This window comes from Cherax quadricarinatus, chromosome 85, assembly GCF_038502225.1.
Source record: "Cherax quadricarinatus isolate ZL_2023a chromosome 85, ASM3850222v1, whole genome shotgun sequence".
Taxonomy (NCBI): domain Eukaryota; kingdom Metazoa; phylum Arthropoda; class Malacostraca; order Decapoda; family Parastacidae; genus Cherax; species Cherax quadricarinatus.
Genome location: NC_091376.1, coordinates 13,411,253 through 13,431,810, shown reverse-complemented (window position 1 = coordinate 13,431,810; position 20,558 = coordinate 13,411,253). Strand labels below are relative to the sequence as shown.

The following is a 20,558-nucleotide window of genomic DNA, read 5'->3' as shown; positions in this document are numbered from 1 at the left end:
CTCACAAACTAGTATTTAGTCACTTAGCCATAATACCAACTTACCTCATAATTTGTAATATTTTAAAATTAAGAATTAAAGTAAGTCTGCCTGAAATGCCTAGCCATGCTAGGTGTTCTAGTGGTACACTGTAATACCTAGCCATGCTAGGTGTTCTAGTGGTACACTCTGTAATACCTAGCCATGCTAGGTGTTCTAGTGGTACACTATGTAATACCTAGCCATGCTAGGTGTTCTAGTGGTACACTCTGTAATACCTAGCCATGCTAGGTGTTCTAGTGGTACACTCTGTAATACCTAGCCATGCTAGGTGTTCTAGTGGTACACTCTGTAATACCTAGCCATGCTAGGTGTTCTAGTGGTACACTCTGTAATACCTAGCCATGCTAGGTGTTCTAGTGGTACACTCTGTAATACCTAGCCATGCTAGGTGTTCTAGTGGTACACTGTAATACCTAGCCATGCTAGGTGTTCTAGTGGTACACTCTGTAATACCTAGCCATGCTAGGTGTTCTAGTGGTACACTCTGTAATACCTAGCCATGCTAGGTGTTCTAGTGGTACACTGTAATACCTAGCCATGCTAGGTGTTCTAGTGGTACACTGTAATACCTAGCCATGCTAGGTGTTCTAGTGGTACACTCAGTAATCATTATTTTACTACATGTAAACCACACAATAACCAAATTCTGTAAACTCAGCATTATAATCCTTATAGAGAATAAACTTTGAATTTGAATTGTATTTGAATTTGAATAGGAGTCTGGCAGTAATGTTACTAGTTTATATTACATGGTAATGTTTGTGTATAAATGTGTAATGTTCATGGTTATAATGTGAATGTTTTGTTTCAGGTGTGGTAACTGAGGAGTGCTGTGCCTGACTGTGTCTGCTGCAACACTGACCAGTCTGAGGAGTGCTGTGCCTGGCTGTGTCTGCTGCAACACTGACCAGTCTGAGGAGTGCTGTGCCTGGCTGTGTCTGCTGCAACACTGACCAGTCTGAGGAGTGCTGTGCCTGGCTGTGTCTGCTGCAACACTGACCAGTCTGAGGAGTGCTGTGCCTGGCTGTGTCTGCTGCAACACTGACCAGTCTGAGGAGTGCTGTGCCTGGCTGTGTCTGCTGCAACACTGACCAGTCTGAGGAGTGCTGTGCCTGGCTGTGTCTGTTGCAACATTGACCAGTCTGAGGAGTGCTGTGCCTGGCTGTGTCTGCTGCAACATTGACCAGTTTGAGGAGTGCTGTGCCTGGCTGTGTCTGCTGCAACATTGACCAGTCTGAGGGGTGGTGACAACTACACTAGTAAATGGTCTGACCCATAACATTTAGCGTTACATGGAGATGCAGCAGTTGGAGACGTCGTTAGAGGTGGGCAGGGCCCACTTGTAAGTCCACTAAAGTTTGGTTATTGAAGCAGATAGTAATTGTATTAGGTGGGGAGAGTATAGGGAATATTGTAAGCAATTGATATCAGAAGTAATAATGTTGGTAGAATTACCGACAATATGTAAAGTAAAAGGACACAAGTGCAGCTAATGTGACATTTTATTGTGGCAACGTTTCGCTCTCCAGGAGCTTTGTCAAGCCGATACCTGAAGTAGTTTTATACATTTTGGTAGTTAGGTTAAGAAGAGAACTGGAGAATCTGCTATATGCATTATGAATGCATATAGCAGGGGAGAGTAATCTCCCCTGAAGGCATAGATTACGTAGAACTGTAGGCCTGGGAACCCACCAACGACCTTCAGTAGCTGTCTGCAGTCTGTTATTGCTCGTGGTTTCCGTGGGGATTTTGGTGGGTTCTGGGCTTTGGGTAGTGGTTGTGGTGGGTGTTCTACGTTTTTTATGCCTTTGGCCAAACGGTGCAAAGTTAAATATTGCTTCATTGAGTTCACAAAATTTCATCATTTTGGAAAATTTAAGCGACGTTCAGGTTCCTGTGAATATAAAAGGTATATTAGCGTTCAGAATTGCAGTTGGTTTGATAGTTTGTAAGTAGTGAAGTCTAACGCTTCTGGCAGCAGACGTTAATGATGAAAATAATGAAAACCTTTGAGATCAAAGGATTCGCTAACATCTGAGGCTGATGAGTATAGTTAGGCAGGCGATTTAGACTGACAATAGTGGGAATAGGATTATTAACCCTGTTGGGTTAGAAACCCAGAAAAGAGGTAGTGTGTGGGGGGCTTGAATGTATTGGTCCTCAGGTTGTGCCTAGGATGCCAGCCATAAATGGCAGGTAAGGTAGGTTATGAATTCAGTTTAGCACGGTAGTGCGCGCTAGGAAACTAGTATAAAGCAGGTCTCCAGCTAGTTAGATAACCCATAGTGTTGGCTGTTAGTTTAGTGTGCTATGAGGGACATGGAAGTGTAGGGGAAAAACATTGTGTCTTAATGATCCTAACTACCTTCATGTTAAACTTGGATGCCCTTCAAGGGGTGTCTCTGTACTAGTGAAGGTATCTTGATACAAGCAGTTGCAAGAGCCCTCCCCTTCTTTGGATCAAACCTGATAGGCAGTGTATAACATTCCCCAAGCTAACTCCTATGCATATTATCTAGTTATAGGAAATTTCACTTGGGTAAATGTATACGTATGTAAAATCGTTTGAATGGGGGGAGGGGAGGGAAGCGGTAAACTTTCGGGGACAGGTCTATGAAAGTTTGAATCAGAGAATAGTGCAAGTTTAAAAAGTCATCAATTTTTTTGTCTAGTTAAATATAGGAGTAGGTTTTGGCTAATATCACTTAGGCGTCTAAGTTATACATTGGAGGGAACTCCGTAACTTTTTTAATTTCCGCAGAATCCTTCCTTACAAACAAGACAGAACACTGGAGACGAGGTGATCACAATAGCTGTGTTAGAATACTTCCGCGTGCACAAGTGTTTCCAGTGAAGGTAGTGTTGTACAGGACTGTCCACTGCTCAGTATCGCAACACTAGTCATGAAATTTGAGAAATGTATCATACCTCAGACTACTAATGATGGCAGTATTGAGGCTGTCCGCCTCATTACTACTATTGTTAGTAGGGTTGGGGTAGGTATATTTTTTTTTTTTCCCCGAGCTTAAAGCTCCCGAATTGTGACTGTTGTCGTCCTGCTGACAAATACAGCAGTTGAGGCTTGTCTCAGTTAGTTCATTTTTATATTTGTGTTCCTTGTACACCTTTGTGTGTGTTCCTTAAATATTTACTTACTGTGGTAGACTATTTATTACATTTTAATTAACGCTTATAAGTTCATCGAATCTTTTAAGTTGGCGATATTCTCCATGTGGGCAGCTGCTGTGATAAGAGATAAGATTTCGTTCGGATTTTTAACCCCGGAGGGTTAGCCACCCAAGAAAGTCGGTGCGTTATCGAGGACTAACTTATTTCCATTGGGGTCCTTAATCTTGTCCCCCAGGATGCCACCCACACCAGTCGACTAACACCCAGGTACCTATTTTCTGCTAGGTGAACAGGACAACAGGTGTAAGGAAACGTGTCGAAATGTTACCACCCGCCGGGAATCGAGCCCGGGCCCTCCGTGTGTGAAGCGGGAGCTTTAGCCACCAGGCCACTGTGTGGTGAAGTCCGTGTGGTGGGCAGCTGCTGTGTGGTGAAGTCCGTGTGGTGGGCAGCTGCTGTGTGGTGAAGTCCGTGTGGTGGGCAGCTGCTGTGTGGTGAAGTCCGTGTGGTGGGCAGCTGCTGTGTGGTGAAGTCCGTGTGGTGGGCAGCTGCTGTGTGGTGAAGTCCGTGTGGTGGGCAGCTGCTGTGTGGTGAAGTCCGTGTGGTGGGCAGCTGCTGTGTGGTGAAGTCCGTGTGGTGGGCAGCTGCTGTGTGGTGAAGTCCGTGTGGTGGGCAGCTGCTGTGTGGTGAAGTCCGTGTGGTGGGCAGCTGCTGTGTGGTGAAGTCCGTGTGGTGGGCAGCTGCTGTGTGGTGAAGTCCGTGTGGTGGGCAGCTGCTGTGTGGTGAAGTCCGTGTGGTGGGCAGCTGCTGTGTGGTGAAGTCCGTGTGGTGGGCAGCTGCTGTGTGGTGAAGTCCGTGTGGTGGGCAGCTGCTGTGTGGTGAAGTCCGTGTGGTGGGCAGCTGCTGTGTGGTGAAGTCCGTGTGGTGGGCAGCTGCTGTGTGGTGAAGTCCGTGTGGTGGGCAGCTGCTGTGTGGTGAAGTCCGTGTGGTGGGCAGCTGCTGTGTGGTGAAGTCCGTGTGGTGGGCAGCTGCTGTGTGGTGAAGTCCGTGTGGTGGGCAGCTGCTGTGTGGTGAAGTCCGTGTGGTGGGCAGCTGCTGTGTGGTGAAGTCCGTGTGGTGGGCAGCTGCTGTGTGGTGAAGTCCGTGTGGTGGGCAGCTGCTGTGTGGTGAAGTCCGTGTGGTGGGCAGCTGCTGTGTGGTGAAGTCCGTGTGGTGGGCAGCTGCTGTGTGGTGAAGTGGGCAGCTGCTGTGTGGTGAAGTCCGTGTGGTGGGCAGCTGCTGTGTGGTGAAGTCCGTGTGGTGGGCAGCTGCTGTGTGGTGAAGTCCGTGTGGTGGGCAGCTGCTGTGTGGTGAAGTCCGTGTGGTGGGCAGCTGCAAGTCTTCAGAGATGTCGTCACCAGCAGCAACACCCAAAACAATGTCTGCAAAGATAAAAGTATGGACATTACTAGATTATTCATGAACTGCAGTAAGCAATAGTTTGAAGTCTATGTATTTACAATGCTTCCTTCAGTTTTGTAGAAAGAAAAATCGCTAAAATATTTTCAAATCTGATCTGTCAAAAATTACCATGAAATTGGAGTAATTAAAGTTTAAATTACCACAGGTTGATGGAACTGGAAGAGCTGGAGGTGTTGTTGGTGTGGTGGATGGTAGAGGAGTGACTAGTGGCGCCACTATTCTTGACCTCTATGGCTAAATGGCGCCATTGACCTGGAGGAGGGGGGGGGCGATGACGTCAGTAGTTTGTGGGGAGGGGGAAGGTCGTTAGGGAAAGGGTCGAGGGTTGGCTGCTGGTGGAGGGGTTTGGGGGTGAGTAGTTAGTTGTTACTGGTGGGTGGGTGATGGGGAGGGGTGTAGGTAGGTAGGGGGATGGTTGTCACTTGGTAATTACTAAGGGACTGTGTCAGTCTTGTTACTGTGTTAATGTGGCATGAACCTTCATATTTGAACCGCCCTGGACACTAGCCCAAAGACACTCGTTGATCACATATTCGTAATTCTAATGAACAATGTCCATGGACTCGTGTTGAAAACAGTCTCCTTGATGTTGGGCTGACGTATTTGGCATCTCGTGTGGGTTTAGTGCTTAGTTTTGATCAGGGCCGGATTTAGACCTGGGGGGGGGGGGCTCTCAACATGGAAATTAAATTGCAAATAAGTGAACTAGAATGATAAACAGCAGTTTTCGAAAAAAAAAAGTTGGGTTTCGAAGAAGTCTGATTTATTTTTCTTAATTTTATTGACTTCAAGAATAATTGACTATAATTTTCAGTTTGTAATATATTCCATCTACACAACTACACTATAATAATTACCGATGTGCATTTATTTATATCTTTGGTGTCCAGCTTACGGTGTCTATGGTCTCAGTTGACCAAAAGTACACATGATTTTCACTGACAGGAAACCACATGGCTGCGTCTGAATCACATGGTGGGGCTTCACTGTCCATGTCTACAAATACTTCTGTAGACATGAACAGTGAAGCCCCACTGTATTCTTAGTCAATAAAATTGAGAAAAATAAAATTAAGCTTCTTCGAAACCTAATATTTTTGTTTGAAAACTGCAATTTAATTTCCAGGTTGAGGGGTCCCCCAAAACTAAAGTGTCCCGGCCCCCCCAGGGTCTAAATCCGGCCCTGTATAGAAGTCCGGGGAGAATCCCATGACCAACCAGTGTTTGGTTGCGATAACCATGGGGGAAAACTGAGGTGGTTTTCCTTAATAAAGTTCCTATAAACCTCGAGGGAAAGTATATGTGAAAATTTGTGTGGACTGCCTCCAAGTGAGTCACCTACCCTGGCAAACTCTTGACACCGAGCTCTGAGGTGGGTACCTCAGCCTCACAAGTGGCTTATAGGACAGATTTCCACAAATGATTGATGTTGCAAGAAACTCGCCTGCATGCACGTATAAAGGACTAACTTACTTGGTGTTGCAGCATATATCCTGATCTTCAACTTCCCTAAGCTTAGCCTTAGCCCCTCTGGACTTTCCCTCAGAAACCACATGCAACCGGGAGCCTTAATTCCTGCAATATTCAGTCGTTATTAGTGTCCTGCCTGCACCTCAGAAATTCCTATATCCAAGAGGGTATGTATCCCCTAGTATAACTATGCACCTCTTCAAGGGGGGCTCCTTGGCGTGGTGAAGAGGCTCTTGGTCTGAGGAATTAGACCTATCGGTCTTCTTCCTCAGACCGAACCTAATTACCCCCCAATCTCCCCTCCCCTATCCCATCCTCCCCATCCTCCCCTTTTTCCTTTCCTCCTCCCCCTCCCCACCCCTCCCTTTTGCCCTTCCTCTTTTTGTCCTTTGGGATTTCTCCCACAGGCGCGCTAGTTCCTAGGTAGAGGAAAGGATACCGGGGTCCATCCCATTCCGTTGAGGTTCTTAGCGGTGGCGTAGTTTGCCGTGGAATCTGGATCGCCTGGGGATGTCCCGATCCCTCTCCGGTATCCCGGAGTAGCTTTGGGTGTCTTTCGGGCGACGAGTGTATCTCTGGAAGCCACCTTTCGGATTCCGGGGGTGGTGGCCGAAGGAGGTATGCTTTGTGGCGGATATCCGGCCGCCCTCTCTTTTGTCCACCGAGGTAGCTCGGCAGATGTGAGGTTGCTATCCCGGATTGTTAGTTTACTAGCATGATGGGTAGGGTATGGCACGGGTTCCATGCTGCATCTGCGCTACTTGCGGTGCTGAGGTCCTCTTGGGCGCGGAGGGAGATTTCTGGCCCTTTCATTCCTCCTAGGACCTATCCCTCCCCGGTCCCCCCTTTTTTTTTTTCTTTTTTTTTATTTTTATTTTCTTTTCTTCTTTCTTTTTTTTTCTTAAAAACAAAAAGAAAGAAGTAACCTAACCATGGCAGCCCTAGTCCATGAACCTGGTACCCCCGGGCCCCTTCTTGATACCGCACCCCGTTCTGACCCCGCCTCGTCTTTGGACCACTCTTCAGACATTCCTCATGCCTCTGTACCTATTGCCGGTGCTGTTTCCTCACCCGCTTCAGGTACTGAGGCCTCGACTGACTCCTTCGATTTATCGGACCTTCGCTCTCCTCTGACTATGCTTCCGGCCTCTCCCTCTACGGTGCGGCAATTTTCAAATCGCCGACCCGTTCCACGTCGGACCAACTCTGGTCCCACGCCTAAACGCCAACGACAATTACCTGCTGATGATACTTCTCCACCTTCTCGTTCTTCTCAGAAACGATCGACACGTCCTTCACTACCTTTCCACGCTCAGTTTCAGACTGAACAGTGGACTAAATTCTTCACTTTACGACCAACTTCCTCTACTGCCTATCTTTCTGACCATAGTATTGGCAAGGCACTCCTACGCCATGTTGGTAAAGATATTTCTTTTCATGCTCTTAAGAGCGGTACGCGCATCATTACCGTACAGAATGCTACCCAGGCTCATGAGCTCTCTCGTCTTTCCCATATCGATACTGTTCCTGTCACTCTTGAAAAACATCATTCCCTCAATTCTTGTAGTGGTACCGTCATTCTGCCCCATACCATAGTTCAACAAAATTTCCAGACATGTGGCACTGACATTCTAGAACAGCTGGAACTCCAAGATCTCCCAATCCTCAAGGTAGACACTTACGTTCTTCCTGCCCGTGGGCGGAGACGATACCCTAGCAATGTGGCTCGTTTAACTTTTGACAGCCGAGAACTCCCATCCTCAGTTTATATAGCAGGACATCGGTTACAAGTTCGAAAGGTGATCCCTACACCACAACAGTGTAGAAATTGCTGGCGATTTGGCCATCCAGCGAAATATTGCAGATCTATCGCCGAATGCCCAGTCTGTGGTGCCGATGACCATTCTAATACGTCTTGCAATCGATCTCCCTCTTGCCTTAACTGTCATGAGGCTCACCCTTCGTACTCTCGCCGTTGTCAGGTCTATTTAAACGAGCGGGAAATCCGTTACCTCAAAGAGACAGAAGGTCTCCCTTATGCCATGGCAGTTTCTCATCTCCGCCTCCAAGGGAGACTCCCACGTGTTTCTTATTCCCGTGTTTCAAAACGTCCCCCCACTTCTGGTATCCCATCTTCTACACCCACCTCTGTGGTTACCTCTCCCATAATCACTCCTGTATCTAATCCTTTTGCTGTCCTCGGCTCAGACGTCCCTACTTCAACGCCTCAGTCTAATCTCGCTTCTTCGAGTTCTCTCTCACAAGCCTCAGTATCGACGAGACCTCGTACGACACCTCCTCCCAATCGTCCCTCTACTTCTCAAAAGTCAAAAAAAGGTCCGGTAACACCTCCTACCCATCTTCCACCTCCTCATTTTACCCTCCCTGTCTCTGTCCCTAGTTCTTCCCCTCTCACTGGCTCAGTTACAAGTGCAGAGGTTCACCCTCCTCCTCGTAATGTACCTTCCTCCCCTGTTCCCTCCCAAGTTTCTTCCTCTTCTGCCACCTCCCAGGTTCCTGCCTCTTCTGTCCCCTGCCACGCTTCTCCAGTTCCCTCCACCCTTTCGCCCCCCCCTACCTTGGTACAGTCCAATACAGTTCCAATCTTTACTCATCCTCCCCCTACCATTCCCAATATTGTCTCCCATACGACATCTCTGAATTCCGAAACACTTGAAGCAATCTCTGAATATATTGCAGAGACCAAACCATCAATGGACACTGATCCACCTTCCGCTCTTTCTCTCTCCTCTGCTCCATCTGCGCAACTCCTTTCTTCACAGCGCACCGTTCCTTCGCTGCTTGAACATTTTCCACTGCCTCCGCATGTGGACTTTTCTAACCCTTCTAGTCCGTAGGAACCCTTACCTGCGGATTTCAAGTATCTTTATCATTGCCAATCATGGCCTATTTACAGTGGAATATACGCGGCCTCAGGGGTAATCGGGGTGAGCTTCAGATGTTACTCTCCCAGTTTGCCCCTGTTGGTGTTTGCTTACAGGAACCAAAATTACACTCTGCTGTTATTTCTCACATCTCAGGCTATAATTTATTGTATTCTTCAGATCCTTTTCCTGATGGGACCTTTAATGAAAGTGCCCTTCTTCTCCGCACTGATATTCCGTACCATCAGCTATTTGTTCATACTTCGCTGCATTACACAGCAGCCCGTATCCACTTACATAGGTGGTATACGCTCTGTTCTTTATATCTCTCTCCTTCTCGGGCATTATCTATTCCGGATTTTGCCTTCCTTGTTTCGTCATTACCGCCACCGATTCTGTTACTTGGTGATTTTAATGCCCACCATTTCCTCTGGGGGGGGGGTCTCACTGTGATTCCCGTGGAATTCAGTTAGAGGCTTTTCTTGCCACCCACCCCCTCCATGTTTTAAATACAGGTACTCACACCCATTTTGATCCTCGGACTCATACTCTCTCTTGCATCGATCTCTCAGTCTGCTCTTCCTCCGCCGCATTAGACTTCACTTGGTCTGTTCTCCCGGACTTACATGACAGTGATCATTTCCCAATCATTCTTACTTCCCCTTCATATTCGCCACCTCTTCGCACCCCACGCTGGCAATTTAATCGGGCAAATTGGAACCTTTACTCACACCTAACTGTTTTTAAAGAGGTTCCTTCTTCGTCCTCCATCGATGAGCTTTTACACCTCTTCTCGTCCTCCGTTTTCACCGCAGCTTCTCATTCTATACCCCAAACTTCGGGCAGGCATTCTCAGAAATGCGTGCCTTGGTGGTCTCCTGCTTGTGCTCGTGCAGTACGTTTGAAACGCGCTGCATGGGGCAGGTACCGGTACAATAGAACCACAGAGCGACTCCTTGATTTTAAACAGAAGCGTGCGATCGCTCGCCGTGTCATCCGTGACGCTAAACGCACTTGCTGGCGAGATTATGTCTCCACCATCACCTCTGCTTCCTCTATGAGTGCAGTCTGGAAAAAAGTACGAAAACTGAGTGGTAAATATTCTCCTGACCCGGCTCCTGTTCTGCGGGTTGCCGGTGTTGATATAGCAAACCCACTAGATGTTGCCAATGAAATTGGCAATCATCTGGTCCGTATTTCTCAGGGACTCCATCTATGCCCCTCATTTCTTTCCTCAAAGTCTGCCAGAGAGTTAGCACCCTTGGACTTTTCTTCTCTCAGAGAAGAACAGTATAATGTGCCTTTTACACTTCAAGAACTGGAGGCAACACTCTCAGCTTGTCGATCATCGGCAGCTGGGCCCGACGACATTCATATTCGTATGCTACAACATTTACATCAGTCAGCCCTTGCAGTCCTATTACGCCTTTACAATCTTATTTGGTCACAAGGAGTTCTTCCACAGCTGTGGAAATCCGCCATTGTTCTCCCTTTCCGCAAACCAGGCACTACGGGACATGAAACCTCCCACTATCGTCCCATTGCTCTTACCAGTGCAGTTTGCAAAGTAATGGAACGCCTAGTAAATAGACGTTTAGTGTGGTATTTAGAGACACACAACAGTCTCTCCACTCGTCAATATGGCTTTCGTAAGGGACGTTCTACCATAGACCCCTTACTACGCTTGGATACGTATGTTCGTAATGCCTTTGCGAATAACCACTCAGTTATTGCCATATTTTTTGACCTTGAGAAGGCATATGACACAACTTGGAGGTATAATATTTTAGCCCAAGCCCACTCCTTAGGCCTTCGAGGCAATCTACCATCCTTCCTTAAGAACTTTTTAACTGACAGGCATTTCCGTGTTCGGGTTAATAATGTGCTCTCCCCGGACTTTATCCAAGCTGAAGGTGTCCCCCAGGGATGTGTTCTGAGCACAACACTTTTTCTCCTTGCTATTAATGATTTGGCCTCTAGTCTTCCATCAAATATTTGGTCATCACTCTATGTTGATGACTTCGCTATTGCCTGTGCAGGCGCTGACTGTCACCTCCTTACAGTTTCTCTCCAACATGCAGTCGACCGTGTTTCCAATTGGGCCACCACACGTGGGTTTAAATTTTCCAGCACTAAAACCCACCAAATCACTTTCACTAGACGCTCTGTCATCTCCGATCATCCTTTGTACCTCTATGGCTCCCGTATCCCTGAACGTGATACAGTCAAGTTTCTGGGCCTCCTCTTTGATCGTAGGTTATCCTGGAAACCTCACATTACCTCTCTGAAGGCAACTTGTCACAGCCGGCTGAACCTTCTTAAAACCCTTGCTCATCTTTCGTGGGGAGCTGATCGTCGAACCCTCCTTCGCCTACATTCCACCCTTATTTTATCGAAACTTGATTATGGTGACCAGATCTATTCAGCGGCATCTCCTGCTACTCTCTCTAGCCTTAACCCCATTCATCACCAAGGATTACGTTTATGCCTTGGTGCTTTTCGCTCTTCCCCTGTCGAAAGCCTCTATGCAGAAGCGAACGTTCCATCCTTATCCGATCGCCGTGATGCCCATTGCCTGCGCTACTATGTACGCTCTCATGATCTCCGCAATCCTTCCATTTATAGAATGGTCACTGATATTAGTAGACATTCTTTATTTGTTCGCCGCCCCTGTTTACTCCGTCCCTTCTCTCTTCGCCTTCATTCGCTCTTGTCTTCTCTTCAACTACCACCTTTCTATGTACATGTAGCATCTCACTTTTCCCTACCCCCCTGGGAAGTTCCAGCTGTTCGAGTCTGTTCTTTCTCCCTCCCTTGCTCGAAAGCCCAACTGTCTACGGTCGCTTCCCGCTCTCTTTTTCTTGACCACTTTCACTCTCATTCTCATGCCATTGCTGTGTACACAGATGGCTCTAAGTCTTCTGACGGCGTAGGATTCGCAGCAGTGTTTCCGGACAGCGTCGTACAAGGGCATTTACTATCTTCGGCTAGTATTTTTACTGCTGAATTATATGCCATCCTTACAGCACTTATCCGTATTGCATCTATGCCTGTGTCATCATTTGTGGTTGTCTCAGACTCCCTTAGTGCTTTACAGGCTATACAAAAATTTGATACACCTCACCCCTTAGTCCTCCGTATCCAACTTTGGCTACGCCGCATCTTTACCAAGCATAAAGATATTGTTTTTTGTTGGGTCCCTGGTCATGTTGACGTACAGGGCAATGAACAGGCAGACACTGCTGCGCGGTCAGCAGTACATGACCTACCAGTTTCTTATAGAGGTATTCCATTTACGGACTATTTTGCTGTAATATCTTCCCACCTTCACACCCGTTGGCAACAACGTTGGTCTACTATGCTCGGCAACAAACTTCAGTCTATTAAACCGAGTATAGGTTACTGGCCGTCTTCTTATCACCAGTGTCGAGGTTGGGAGACTACTCTCTCCCGTCTTCGCATTGGCCATACTCGTCTTACTCATGGATATCTCATGGAGAGGCGTCTTGCTCCTCTCTGTGAGAATTGCCAAGCTCCATTATCAGTCAGCCACATTCTGTTGGACTGCCCACTTTATCAACGAGCACGCAGAATTTACCTCTGTCGTCGTCTTCGCTCCGCTGCTCTCTCTTTACCTTCCCTTCTCGCTGATGGACCCACCTTTCATCCGGACTCTCTCATTGACTTTTTGACAACGACTGACTGACTTCACAAATTCTGATACTTTCAGCCCTTTCTACTTCAATCTCTTGCTACCCTCTACCCCCGTACTATCCCCTGCCCCGCTGTTTTCTGTAACCTGCTGATCATCCCCCCTCCCTTCTGCCATCCAATTCCCTTGCTTCCTTCCCTACCCTGCAGCGCTGTATAGCCCTTGTGGCTTAGCGCTTCTTTTTTGATTATAATAATAATAATACCAGGGCCAGACTCATGGAACTCCGTGTTCATCAAGAACTGCAAGAAGCCCCTATCACGAGCCTTTTCCATCCTATGGAGAGGGAGCATGGACACGGGGGTCGTCCCACAGTTACTAAAAACAACAGACATAGCCCCACTCCACAAAGGGGGCAGTAAAGCAACAGCAAAGAACTAGACCAATAGCACTAACATCCCATATCATAAAAATCTTTGAAAGGGTCCTAAGAAGCAAGATCACCACCCATCTAGAAACCCATCATATACACAACCCAGGGCAACATGGGTTTAGAACAGGTCGCTCCTGTCTGTCTCAACTATTGGATCACTACGACAAGGTCCTAAATGCACTAGAAGATAAAAAGAATGCAGATGTAATATATACAGACTTTGCAAAAGCCTTCGACAAGTGTGACCATGGCGTAATAGCGCACAAAATGCGTGCTAAAGGAATAACAGGAAAAGTCGGTCGATGGATCTATAATTTCCTCACTAACAGAACACAGAGAGTAGTCGTCAACAGAGTGAAGTCCGAGGCAGCTACGGTGAAAAGCTCTGTTCCACAAAGCACAGTACTCGCTCCCATCTTGTTCCTCATCCTCATATCCGACATAGACAAGGATGTCAGCCACAGCACCGTGTCTTCCTTTGCAGATGACACCCGAATCTGCATGACAGTGTCTTCCATTGCAGACACTGCAAGGCTCCAGGCGGACATCAACCGAATCTTTCAGTGGGCTGCAGAAAACAATATGAAGTTCAACGATGAGAAATTTCAATTACTCAGATATGGTAAACACGAGGAAATTAAATCTTCATCAGAGTACAAAACAAATTCTGGCCACAAAATAGAGCGAAACACCAACGTCAAAGACCTGGGAATGATAATGTTGGAGGATCTCACCTTCAAGGACCATAACATTGTATCAATCGCATCTGCTAGAAAAATGACAGGATGGATAATGAGAACCTTCAAAACTAGGGAGGCCAAGCCCATGATGACACTCTTCAGGTCACTTGTTCTATCTAAGCTGGAATATTGCTGCACACTAACAGCACCTTTCAAGGCAGGTGAAATTGCTGACCTAGAAAATGTAGAGAGAACCTTCACGGCGCGCATAATGGAGATAAAACACCTCAATTACTGGGAGCGCTTGAGGTTCCTGAACCTGTATTCCCTGGAACGCAGGAGGGAGAGATACATGATTATATACACCTAGAAAATCCTAGAGGGACTAGTACCGAACTTGCACACGAAAATCACTTACTACGAAAGCAAAAGACTTGGCAGATGATGCAACATCCCCCAATGAAAAGCAGGGGTGTCACTAGCACGTTAAGAGACCATACAATAAGTGTCAGGGGCCCGAGACTGTTCAACTGCCTCCCAGCATACATAAGGGGGATTACCAACAGACCCCTGGCAGTCTTCAAGCTGGCACTGGACAAGCACCTAAAGTCGGTTCCTGACCAGCCGGGCTGTGGCTCGTATGTTGGTTTGCATGCAGCCAGTAGCAACAGCCTGGTTGATCAGGCTCTGATCCACCAGGAGGCCTGGTCACAGACCGGGCCGCGGGGGCGTTGACCCCCGGAACTCTCTCCAGGTAAACTCCAGATGTGGTATACTTGGAAAGGGTTTCGGGGGTCAGCGCCCCCGCGGCCCGATCTCTGACCAGGTGTGTATGGAGATGAAGTATATTCGGATAATTATCCTGGAGATGTAGTAACCCAGGATAACTCTAAGAAAATCACTACACAAACCAGGTAGGATCGAAACATCGCAAGTTTGTCTCCAGCCACTTTCACGTTACTTGATTCTTCAAGTGAAACAATCAATGTAGCTTTGTTTCCTCTTTCCCAGGATGCCGTCTACAACCTTACTTTCTCTCTTACCCGGGACCTACTTACTGCTACATGAACAGGGCCAACTGTTGTAAAGAAACATGCCCAGTGTTTCCACTCGTTCCGGCCCGGTGGCCTGGTGGCTAAAGCTCCCGCTTCACACACAGAGGGCCCGGGTTCGATTCCCGGCGGGTGGAAACATTTCGACACGTTTCCTTACACCTGTTGTCCTGTTCACCTAGCAGCAAATAGGTACCTGGGTGTTAGTCGACTGGTGTGGGTCGCATCCTGGGGGAAATAAGTTAGACAGTCCTCGATGACGCACTGACTTTCTTGGGTTATCCTGGGTGGCTAACCCTCCGGGGTTAAAAATCCGAACGAAATCTTATCTTATCTTATCTAACCCAGTTCCTTCGGTTGTAAACCGAAGGCACCACCATTTCATCCACGAGTATATAATTTGATATTTGTGTAAAAGAGGGAGAAGTTGCCTCGAAATATGTGATAGTTTGATATCTTTTAAGTAATATAACGCTTATTAATGTTACATGGGTTATTAAGGCTGTATGTCATTTGCATTTCTGGTATAAATATTCTTCAAATAAATTCATTGCAACTGTTTCCATATAAGTTTGTGAATTTCACTCACTGATACATATAGCAATGGTGGCTCTTATCTTGATAAGATAACTTGTAATATTTAAAAATTTCTTCCAGAAAAGTAGATATGTTTTTCTCTATATAATAGATATTTTCTCCCCTCCTACTACTCCTCTCCTTCCTTCCTTCTCCTGTCCCTCTTTCTACTTCCTCTCTTCCCCTTTCTCCTCGATCTACTTTTATCTTACCACATGATTATTCTCCTCTCCACTCTTCCTCCTCATATACATTCTTCCCTGGTTCCTTCTCTCTCCGTCTTTCCTTCCCTGTACTCTTCTTCCTTCTTTATAACAGTGAGAGGCCCTCACATGTCATGGGCCGCCATTGATACCCTCTGCCTTGCCTTAGAGAATTTCCCCTCCTATCTGTTGCTGTCTTGCAACATTGCATAGCTCCTGACGACGCACAAGAGTGTGAGAGATCTAGAGCTAAGGATTTCAATCCCCCATGTGACTTGTTCTGCATACATGTTTATATATTTTTATAAAGATTAGTGGAAGTAGATATACAAGTGTATTCACGTGAATAAGCAGTAAAAGTCTCTTATTTCCCATATTATTACATAGAGGCTTATGGTGTCAAGGGTCAGGATGAGTCTTGGACCTTGATGACCATGAGAAAAATTTCCTTACAAGACCTTTTTGACTGACTTTTTTGGGTTATCCTAGGCAATTTACATTAAATATGATAATTGTACTTATGTGTACATGTGCCTAAATAAATTTACTTCTCCACATGTTAAGAATTTTAGTGGTACACGACTTCAATGAGCAAGTATTACTAGTTCGCCGATAAATTAAGCACCTCCAAGCATTCTGTCAGACACTGGTCAAGTACAAAGGACTCCTTTTAACTAAAACAAATCATGAACTCCTACACAATAATAGTTGTAATGTAGTCTCTCGTAATATGCTAATGGTATACAATACTGACAGATTGATAGGTAAGACGCGTGTCCAACAGTTAGGTATCTTTATTCTGCTGCTGCTCCTCGACTGAAGAAACCTACTGAGCTACTGTGTAGGTGAAACGTTTTGGAATAGATACCTAACTGTTGCACATGTGTCTTACCTAGGCTCCGTTAGTTGAGAAAATCAAGCGCTGATTGAGGAGCAATATTGAGAAGCTTAGTAGACTAATTGGGAATTCACTACATCTTCCAGGGTCCGCGACCCACTCTTTGAGAATCACTTCACTAGAGCGGCTATGAGAGTGCCATGATAAACTATTTCCTTCATGTCATCTAGAAATGTAATGTAAGATACATCACAGTTTTGAAAGTTGCTTCATACCTGTGGTCCTCTTCAAGGGGGGCTCCTTGGCGTGGTGAAAGAGGCTCTTGGTCTGAGGAATTAGCTCTGTCGGTCTTCCTCAGACCGAACCTAATTACCCCCCATTCTCCCCTCTCCTATCCCATCCCCCCCATCCTCCCCTTTTTCCATTCCTCCTCCTCCTCCCCACCCCTCCCTTTTGCCCTTCCTCTTTTTGGCCTTTGGGATTTCTCCCACAGGTGCACTAGTTCCTAGGTAGGGGAAAGGACACCAGGGTCCATCCCATTCCGTTGAGGTTCTTGGTGGTGGCGTAGTTTGCCGTGGAATCTGGATCGCCTGGGGATGTCCCGATCCCTCTCTGGTATCCCAGAGTAGCTTTGGGTGTCTTTCGGGCAACGGGTGTATCTCTGGAAGCCATCTTTCGGATTCCGGGGGTGGTGGCCGAAGGAGGTATGCTTTGTGGCGGATATCAGGCCGCCCTCTCTTTTGTCCACCGAGGTAGCTCGGCAGATGTGAGGTTGCTATCCTGGATTGCTGGTTTACTGGCATGAAGGGTAGGGTATGGCACGGGTTCCATATGCATCTGCACTACTAGCGGTGCTGAGGTCCTCTTGGGCGTGGAGGGAGATTTCCGGCCCTTTCATTCCTCCTGGGAACTATTCCTCCCCGCTCCCCCCATTTTTTTATTTTTTTTTATTTTTATTTTCTTTTCTTCTTTCTTTTTTTTCTTAAAAACAAAAAGCAAAGGAGTAACCTAACCATGGAGAACCCAATCCATGAACCCACTGCCCCCGGGCCCCTTCTTGATACCGCACCCCATTCTGACCCTGCCTTGTGTTTAGACCACTCTTCGGACACTCCTGATGCCCCTGTACCTCTTGCTGGTGCTGTTTCCTCACCTGCTTCAGGTACTGGGGCTTCGACTGACTCCTTTGATTTGTCTGAACTCCGCTCTCCTTTGACTATGAGCTCTCCTTTGACTATGCTACCGGCTTCTCCCTCTACGGTACGGCAATTTTCGAATCGCCCGCCCATTTCCCTCCGGACCAACTCCGGTCCTACTCCTAAACGCCAACGTCAATCTCCTGATGATGCTCCTTCGTTACCTTCCCATTCTACTCGGAAAAGACCGACATGTCAAGCACTCCCTCTCCACGCTCAGTTTCGGACCACACAATGGACTAAATTCTTTACTTTAAGACTGACTTCTTCTTCTGTCTACCTTTCTGACCATAGTATTGGCAAAGCGCTCCTGCGTCATGTTGATAGAGATATTTCATTTCATGCTCTCGAGAGTGGTACGCACATCGTCACTGTCCAGAATGTTACCCAAGCTCATGATCTTCTCTCCTTTCGAATATCGATACTACTCCTATCACTATTGAAAAACATCTTTCTCTCAATTCTTGTAGTGGTACTGTCATTCTGCCCCATACCATAGTCCAACAGAATTTCCAGTCATGTGGCAATGACATTCTTGAACAGCTGGAACTTCAGGATCTCCCAATCCTCAAAGTAGACACTTATGTCCTTCCTGCCCGGGGGCGGAGACATTACTCTTGCAATGTGGCTCGTTTAACTTTTGACAGCCGAGAACTCCCGTCCTCTGTATATGTTGCGGGACATCGGTTACAAGTTCGAAAGGTGATACCTACACCGCAACAATGTAGAAATTGCTGGCGTTTTGGCCACCCAGCGAAATATTGCAGATCTATGGCCGAATGCCCAGTCTATGGTGCCGACGACCATTCTAATACATCTTGCAGTCAACCTCCATCTTGCCTTAATTGTAATGAAGCTCACCCTTCGTACTCCCATCATTGCCAGGTCTACTTAAATGAACGTGAAATCCGTTGCCTCAAAGAGGCAGGTCTCCCTTATGCTATGGCAGTTACTCATCTCTGCCTCCAAGGGAGACTACCCTGTGTTTCTTATTCTCATGTTTCCAAACATCCCCCTACTTCTGGGGTCCCATCTTCTGCAGCCTCCTGTGTTGTTACCCCTCCCATAGCCACTCCGGCATCTAATCCTTTTGCTGTCCTTGGCTCTGACGTCCTGACTACAACTCAGTCTGTTCTCACATCTTCGCGTCCTTCCTCACAAGCCCCAGTATCGACAAGACCTTGTACGACACCTACTACCAATCGCCCCTCTACTTCTCAGAAGTCCAAAAAATCCACATTGCTCAAATCTTCTTTGCCCCTTCCTTCCCTTCTTCCACCTCCACACTTTACCTTTCCAGTCTCTGTACCTAGTTCTTCCCCTCTCTCTGGCTCTATTACAAGTGTGGAGATTCACCCTCCTCCTCGTACTATGCCTTCCACCCCCGTCCCCTCCCAAGTTTCTCCCTCTTCTGACACCTCCCAGGTTTCTGCCTCTTCTGTACCCCCCACACTTCATCTCCAGTCCCTTACACTCTTCCCTCCCCCTCTACTTTGGTACAGTCCATTACTGTCCCAATCTTTACTCACCCTCCTCCTCCTATCTCCAATATGGTCTCCCATACATCTTTGAATTCAGAAACACTTGAAGCCATTTCAGAATATATTGCAGAGACTAAACCTTCAATGGACACTGATTCACTTCCTGTTCCTTCTCTTCCCTCTCCTCCATCTTCACAACCCCATTCTTCGCAACGCTCCGTTCCTTCGCTGCTTGAACGTCTTCCAATGCCACCACATGTTGACTTTTCTAACCCCTCTAGTCCGTAGGTGCCTTTACCTACAGATTCCTGGTATTTTCTTCATCACCAATCATGGCCTATTTACAGTGGAATATCCGCGGCCTCAGGGGTAATCGGGGTGAGCTTCAGATGTTGCTTTCCAGGTTTTCCCCTGTTGGTGCTTGTTTACAAGAACCAAAATTACACTCGGCTGTTTTCCAACCTATCTCGGGCTATAATTTATTGTATTCTTCGGATCCTTTCTCAGATGGGACCTTCAATGAAAGTGCCCTTCTTCTACGCAATGATATTCCGTACTGTCAACTATTTATCCATACCTCGCTGCATTACACTGCAGCCCGTATCCACTTGAATAAGTGGTTTACAATATGTTCTTTATATCTCTCTCCTTCTCGAGCATTTTCTATCCCAGACTTTGCCTTTCTTGTTTCATCCTTACCACCACCACTTCTGTTGCTTGGTGATTTTAATGCCCACCATTTCCTCTGGGGGGGGGTCTCATTGTGACTCATGTGGCATCCAGTTGGAGGCTTTTCTCGCCTATCACCCCGTCCATGTTTTAAATACGGGTACTCCCACCCATTTTGATCCTCGTACTCATACTCTCTCTTGCATCGATCTATCAGTCTGCTCTTCCTCCACTGTACTAGACTTCACCTGGTCTGCTCTATCGGACTTAAATGACAGCTATCATTTTCCAATCATTATTACTTCTCCTTCCTATTCACCAATTTTCCGTAGCCCTCGCTGGCAATTTGACGGGCAAATTGGGATCTTTACTCACACCTCACTGCTTTTAGTGAGGTTCCTTCTTCATCCTCCATTGATGAGCTCCTACACATCTTTTCGACGTCAGTTTATACCGCAGCTTCTCATTCTATACCCCAAACCTCAGGCAGGCATTCTCAGAAGTGCGTGCCTTGGTGGTCTCCTGCTTGTGCGCGTGCCGTACGTTTGAAACGCGCTGCATGGGGCAGGTACCGGTACAATAGAACCGCTGAGAGACTTCTTGATTTTAAGCAGAAGCGTGCGATCACTCGCCGTGTCATCCGTGAAGCTAAACGCACTTGTTGGCGAGACTATGTTTCCACCATCACCTCTGCTTCTTCTATGAGTGCAGTCTGGAAAAAAGTGAGGAAATTGAGTGGTAAATATTCTCCTGACCCGGCTCCTGTTCTACGGGTCGCTGGTGTTGATGTAG

General features: G+C 46.9%; 1 protein-coding gene across 4 annotated transcripts in view; it reads left to right on the top strand.

Moving 5' to 3' along the window:
- The window catches only part of LOC128703197 (uncharacterized), a 96,841-nt gene that overhangs the window by 13,756 nt on the left and 62,527 nt on the right, over positions 1 to 20,558 (top strand). For 2 of the 4 annotated variants that reach the window (XR_011394421.1, XR_011394425.1), the window contains exons 2-3: positions 854 to 1,384; positions 2,804 to 2,898. The gene's annotated coding sequence lies outside the window, so the exon portion shown is untranslated. The remainder of the gene's footprint in view (positions 1 to 853; positions 1,385 to 2,803; positions 2,899 to 20,558) is intronic. The other 2 variants (XR_011394422.1, XR_011394426.1) reach the window with 1 other exon arrangement.